The 7,192-nt window shown below is 43.2% G+C and overlaps 1 pseudogene; it reads right to left on the bottom strand.

Moving 5' to 3' along the window:
• Nucleotides 1-4,656: 4,656 nt before the first annotated feature.
• LOC143433786 (PRAME family member 20-like) lies at nucleotides 4,657-7,192 on the bottom strand (annotated as a pseudogene).

Below are 7,192 nucleotides of genomic sequence, written 5' to 3'. Positions count from 1 at the left end.
GTCAAGGACTAGTGCTTGCCCATGGAATGAGTCTCAAATTGAGGTGGTTATTGGGTGGCCATTCCTTCAGTCTCTGCTCCAGTTTTGTTCCTGCATTTTTTTTTAGGAAGAAACAAATTTTGCCTCAAAAGTTTGGGGGGGGGGTAGGTTGGTGTTTTCTAATCTCCCTGTTGGAGGTCCTGCTTGATTATAAGAGGTAGCCTTTTCAGGTTTGAGATCCTCACTGCTATGTGCCTCAGTAAGGTCACTCACATTGTCTCCTGGGATTCTCCTGTCCATAAAATTTCATAGAGATATCCTCCAACTCCACACCTCTGCAACTCCCACAGCTGCAGATTTGCATTCATTCTCCTGCCCTCTGGACCTCTCTCCTGTGTCTACCCACACCTGATCTTGCCCCACCCCCAATACCCCTACTGTTTTAGTTAGGGTTTTACTACTGTGAACAGACACCATGAACAAGGCAACTCTTATCAGAACAATATTTAATTGGGGGCTGGCTTACTGGTTTTGAGGAGGTCATTCCATTATCATCAAGCATGGCAGCACCCAAGCATGTATGGTGCAAAAAGAGCTGGTAGTTCAACATCTTGTTCCAAAGTCAAACAGGAGAAGAATGGCTTCCAGGCAACTAGGATAAGGGTCTTAAAAGAATGGCTTCCAGGCAACTAGGATAAGGGTCTTAAAGCCCACACCCACAGTGACACACTTTCTTTATCAGGGCCACAACTACTCCAACAAAGATGCACATAATATTGGCACTGAGGCTCAAGCATCCTTGCTTGGGTCTTTTTCTTGTTTAACTTCTTTGGGTCTATGGGGTATATAATGAGTATTCTGTACTTTATGACATATATATATATCAGTGAGTAAATACCATGCTTTTCCTTTTGGTTTGGGTTACCTAATTCAGGATGATATTTTCTAGTCCCAATCCATTTGCCTGCAAAATTCATGGTATCCATGAGCACTGACATGTTGGTAGAGCATCCAGAGCATTGGTGGGTAAAGGCTTCATCTGCCCTTGGCTTAGGGAGTGAAGTCTGATTGGGGAACACTAAGATGGCTCAGTGAGTGAGAGTTTGCCACACAGCCTCAGTCCATAGTGTGATCCTTGAAATTTCCTGTGGAAAGAAAAACTAGCCCTCAAAAGTTACCTTCTGACACGCAAGGAGGCATGCACACACAGAGAAATGCTCACATATATAAACACACATAAAGACACACACACACTAGAGAGAAAGACAGATAGATAGAAATTCTCACATAAATAAACACACACACTTATACCTTGCACATACTCACACATATGTTGCGGTCTGAGGTGGCCCACATTTGGGGGCCAAAAATGTCTCAGACCTCTCTGTCAATGTTGGAACTTGCACTGCCAAAAGCTTTGAGGACTAAATTGTTAGAGCTTGCATGCCCCAAGCTGCTCTAGTCTGCTGGTCAGGGTTCAGGAAGAGAGAGACTGAGGATGGACTCAAAGAATGGAGACCAGACAGAGTGCAATTCAATCCTGTTAATTCTTCAGTCTCTCTTCTTAGTCCAAGTCCCAATTCTTGAGTTCCTAGTCCCTAGTGCCTAGTTCCTAATCCCTAGTGCCTCCAAGTTGTAAGTGCCTAATACCTAATAATAATAATTCTTCTGAGTTCTCTAGTCAAAGTGTCTTCTCCTCAATGCCTAATTCCTACTCCAAGTTGTACTCCAAGTTGTACTCTCTAACCTAATTCCTAGTTCCAAGTTGTACTGTAAGTTGTACTCTCTGAAGTGTCTGATTCTCTATTCCTAGTGTCTCTCTGAAGTGTCTGATTCTCTTACACCAAATTGTTCTGAACTCTCCTGTCTGTCTCTCACCTTTTATATGTCTCACTTCTAAGCCACACCTCTAAGTCTCACCTTTAATCATGCCCTTAGGTCTTCTCTCTAAATCTGATCTCTAAGTCACACCCTTAAGTCACACACCTTTAAGTCTCAGACACCCAAGGGAAAATCCTGGGTATCTAAAGCAAGATGTTATCAGAGTGTGCTCAGCTGTTGCAGGCTGATGTAATCAAGTCTTTTTTCAGTGTATATGGCTCAAGATGGCTGCAAGGATGATAGCGCCTTCTTTGGCTCCCCACACATATATGCTAACATAAGCACTGTAATGGCTATTTCTGGTTTTCAAATTCACTATATCTGGAATGATCTACAATCCAGATTTGGAGGGCACAGCTGTGGTCCAGATCTTGAGGCTAGAAGACACAGTTTCTGACCAGGATCTTGGTGTGGAGATCTTGAAGCACAGTGGACAAGAAAAGCTTCAGCCCAGGCAATGTTGTATATACATTTAATCTTAGGAGACTGATGCAAAGAGGTATGTGGCTTCAAAGTCAACCTGGGACAAAGCAAGGCCTAGATCCAGGTGTGGTGACACACACCTATAATCAGGGCCATACCTTCTACTGGAAACCTACCTAGTGACATTGGAAAAAGGAAGAATGACTCTTCTTCAACTGCTTGCACTTACTTGCCAGCAAATCTGTTGAAACCTACTTCTACAGAAGACCAGCTCAAACAACTAGCCTCATGATACTGAGCCACTAGTAGATTCTTGGACTTCCCATTCACAGCTGCCTGTTTTGGGGTCAGTTGGACTACAGATTGTAAGTTATCACAATAAATTGCCTTAATATGTTGAGATATTCCAGAAGAACTGTAACTCTAGAGAACCCTGACTTATACAAGCGCATACACACTCAAAACACACATATACTTAGAAATGCAGAGTCACACAAGTCACACTCACAGACTCTCAATGATAACACATCAAAGCACTTACTGAAAACATTGCTCTGAGGGTTTAGTCTCCTGAAGTTCTTTAGATGGGAGAGATTGGAAAGAGCTTTCTGAAGAGGTTCTGACTTTCCTGAAGAGTAGAGGACTGAACAAAAGGGATGAGCAGGTGGGGGGCATTTCCAGGAAGAGACAGAGATCTGTGATAAAGGATGTCCCCAAGTATCAATGAGGGTGACCTTAACTGTGATTCAGTACATTGGGTATATGGAACTTGAAGAAGACATTTCCTGTAGCCAGGCAGGAAGCCCAGTGGAGCAATAGACATATCAACCCACCTACAAAACTTTTGACTCAATATTATACTTTCTACAAGAACTGCAGGCACAGAGAATGGGGCAGAACCTGAGAGAACAGCTAACCAATAACCAGCCCATCTTGAGACCCATCCCATGGGCTAGCACCAGTCTCTAACACTGTTAATGATACTCTATTATACTTGCAGAGAGGTGTGTGTTGTCCTCTGAGGCTCCACCTAACAGCTGAATCAGACAGATATAGACACCCACAGCTGAACTGTGGATGGAGCTTGGGGAGTCTTATGGAAGAACAGGAGGAAGGATTACAGACCCAGAAGGGAATAAGAACTGCACAGGAATACCAACAGAGTCAACTAACCTGGACCTTCAGGGTTCTCAGAGTCTGAACTACCAACCAAAGAACACACACAGGCTGGACAGAGGCCTCCCCCAGATATGTAGCAGATGTGCAGCTTTGTCTTCCTGTGGTTCCCAAAACTGGAATGGGAGCTATCCAACATTTCTGTTGTATTGGGATATGTTCTTTTAGCTGGGCTGCCTAATCTGGCCTAGTAGGAGAGAGGAGGTACCTAGCCTTGAAGAGACTTAAAATGCCAGGGTGAAGGGATAATGGGGGGGGGAGACAACCACTTATATAAGAAGAAGATGAGGGATGGATTGTGAAAGGGGGTGGCCAGGAGGGGGACAGTGAGTGGAATGTAAAGTTAATAGGTTAAAAAAATTTACAAAAAGAATAGAAAAAAAACAAGAGTAAAGGACGAAACCTTGTGTCCAAAGGGGGTTTAATTCTTCCTTCTTCGAGGACATGGCTAGAATCCATACATTCCCTAACAAAGGGGAAGTATATATCCTGAGAGGTAATTAAACCTGTCAACTGAAACCACTCAGAATCCTCCAGCCTATTCCTCTACTGGCCAAAAACTCAGACATCTGCCAGTGGTCTCTGCCAACCAGTGCTGGAGTGAAAGGTGTGTGCCACCACAATGGTACTTGTTTTATTCTTTGAAATATTTTAATTTTTTTAGTCATGTGTATGATTTGTATATGTGCAGAAGAGTACAAGTATTTCCAGAGAGCACATTAAAATGTCAGATCATCTGAAGCTAGAGTTACAGATGGTTATAGATAAAAAAATAAAACAGTCCTCTCCAGGAAGACCACCAAGCAATTTTAAACTTTGAGCCATCTTTCCAAGAGAATCTTGGTAGAATTTTGAACAGGATTTCAGGAAGCTGAAGTGTCTATAATCTTTAAACACTAGGTGTGTTATTCTGAAAATTCTGGGTAGACAGAGAGAAGGAAACACAAGAATATGGGAAGGTCAAACAAAACAGTAAGTACCATATTCAAATTTCATTTGCTGTTCAAGGTATCTACTGTTGAGCTTAGGCAAAAAAAAGCCCTCATTCTCCAAATTAGTACTTCTTCAACTATGATCCAATGGAACAATCATCATTCCCGAGTACATCAAAAAACATATGCTGAATACACATGCTCTATCTCAAATGTGTCACTTGAGTTCTGGCTTTCCTTTCTCAGAGTCCAGCAGTGACCTCTCTCATTGCCAACAGAGACATAGTATGGCCCCAAATTTGTAGACACAGAATCCCCCACAACCTGCACAAATGTTACTCACAAAACAAATCTCCTTTGGCTGCCTTATAACGTTGAGTGTGACCATTAGCTCAGAGCACTGTTGTACAAATTTTTGTGGGAGGACATTACCAAATTCATCATAGACCTCATAGGGGGCAGGGTACCTTTCCCTGGTCAGTTGTCTCAAGTTAGCAGTGTGCTGCAGCAGCTTCTTCAGGATTCCATAGATAAGAAGTTCATCTGAAAATCGACCTCAGTGAGTGGGAGCATCGGCTCAGAGCAGGTAGGAGGACATTGATTTGGAAGTCCACGATCATACAGCCCTTCAATTTCAGCTTCTGCAGTGTAGCTGTCAGTCTTCCTAGAAGTCTTCCTAGAAATTTATAACTTGAATTTATAAAGTCGGTGCCACTCAGATCCAGGTGTGTGAGCTGATGGAGCCTTGGACACTCGGACAGACAACGCATATGTGACTCTGTCAGCTTGCAGCGAGTGATTGCAAGGGTCTCTAAGGGACTCTCTAAGCTCCTAGAGAGAGACAAAGGAGATCATCTCCTTAAAGTTCAATAGTGGCACACAAAGGGCAAGATTTCAAGGAAGAAAAGGTTAGCTACATCCAAGGTCATTCTGTGTCCATAATGAAACTCAAGGTTAGAATGTTCCCTGATAGTACCAAATAAATCTTGTTACTATAAGCAGAGGACACACACCATCATTATGATTGCTTTTGCCTGGAGCTCTACAGTGCCCTCTGCACTTGGGAGCACAAGACCACATCAGTGAATAGATGATATCAGCAAGGAAACCCAGTAGGACTGTCTTGGAAAGACCTAGAACCATTCCTGAGTGTGATAACTTTGAGCTCATGAGCTCCACCTCTATGGCATGGATTCTATCCAGTCCACATAGCTTTCCTGTGGCCATAATGACTCTCAATCATTACTCATCCCATACCAGTGTTCAGATAGCCTCAGACCCATGGGGAGTCAGAGGAAGATGAAAAGTCTTCATACAGTTATTAGGACAGAACTGGCATGGGGAAAAATGTAATATAAGCTCTCATAGCCTTTATAGATCTGTGTTTAGTACATCTGGGTACTTGGCAAAGAACTTTTCTAAATCAGGAACACACAAATGGCAGTCTGAGTTTACTAACGTGACAACTCAGGATCTAGAGTAGCACAAACTCTAAGATCAATTATTCTAAGGTCACATCCATGTAAATTCAACAGTGCCTGGGAAACCACAGGTGTGCACTGGCCTTTCATGTAACAGAGAATGGCTTTGTTCTGGCCCTGGATAAGGCTTTCTTCCTCCTTACTCACTGAGCACTTGGTCCAGGCATTTATTCACAAAGCAGACGTCATTCAAGTAGAGATGCTGGAGCTTGTGGAGTTTCGAGAATTGGGGAATGATCATACTTACACACCAGTCTTCTATCTTTTTATTTCCAAGCCACTCCAAAGACATGTGGATATCATTGAGAAGGAGTTTTTGAAGGTTTGTCATCTGCCTAAACCAGGGGCTATCATTGCAAGGGTGTTCAGGTCGCAGTGTTTATACACTTCCAATTCCTGGATAGAACTTAACTCAACTACATCCTGAAGATAAGTTGAGTAGTAGACAGGGTTGGTCCAAATCTCTATCTTCTGACAGTTCACCTGTACTACATCTTTTCTCTCCATTGACCACTGATAAAAATATTCATTGTATTCACTTATGTTCCCGGGATTCATAGAAAGGTTTATCTTTATAGTCAAAGACTGTTTTCCCTGTTGTATGGGATGATACATCAAAGGCTGAGGCTGACTAATGTCTGGAAAGCAAACACCATCCCATATTCCAGCCCACACATTCCAGAAATTATGATTGGCATCTCGTAAATCAAGCACTTGTAGTTTCCACATCCTGTGGATCAAATGGGAAAAAATTCAGATGACAGAAGAGGCAATGTGTAAACAGCTTTGTCCCTATAACACAAAGACCCTTAAATCCATTCCTTGAGGGAAGAGGCCAGGACAGACTCATTGCATATTTTGTGCATCTGTACTCTCTGCTCTGCTGCACACACCACTGTCCTTTTTCTTTGTTTCTCTCCACAAAGTTAGTGGCATCAGAAGCCTCTGATTCAACTTGGATCGCATGGTGAATACTTCCATCATTCCACACACTTCCCCCCCCCCCACACGCATGCTACTTTGGTGTCACTTACCTGGGTTGATCTTTTTGTGTCATCAGCAAATCCAGGCCATCCAGCACAGTCTTCAAGATCTCCAAGTCTGGAGTTGTCATCAGAGCTCCGACAGGAAGGCATGGGAAGGGCCAGGCTGCCACCATCTCCTCAGGATTTTATGTTGTTTGCTGTTGAATGCATCCTTAAAGAGTGGTGGGAAGAGCTCCATGGGCAGGTGCTGCAGAGCAGAGATGGTTAAGGCTTCATCTTTCAGCAGACTTCTTCTCGCCAGCTGCACTAGCGTGGGTGGGGTCTTGGAGCTCAT

The sequence above is a fragment of the Arvicanthis niloticus genome, unplaced genomic scaffold (genome assembly GCF_011762505.2).
Source record: "Arvicanthis niloticus isolate mArvNil1 unplaced genomic scaffold, mArvNil1.pat.X S10, whole genome shotgun sequence".
Classification (NCBI taxonomy): domain Eukaryota; kingdom Metazoa; phylum Chordata; class Mammalia; order Rodentia; family Muridae; genus Arvicanthis; species Arvicanthis niloticus.
Note: the sequence above shows the minus strand (reverse complement) of the source record. Positions and strands in the feature narration are given on the sequence as shown.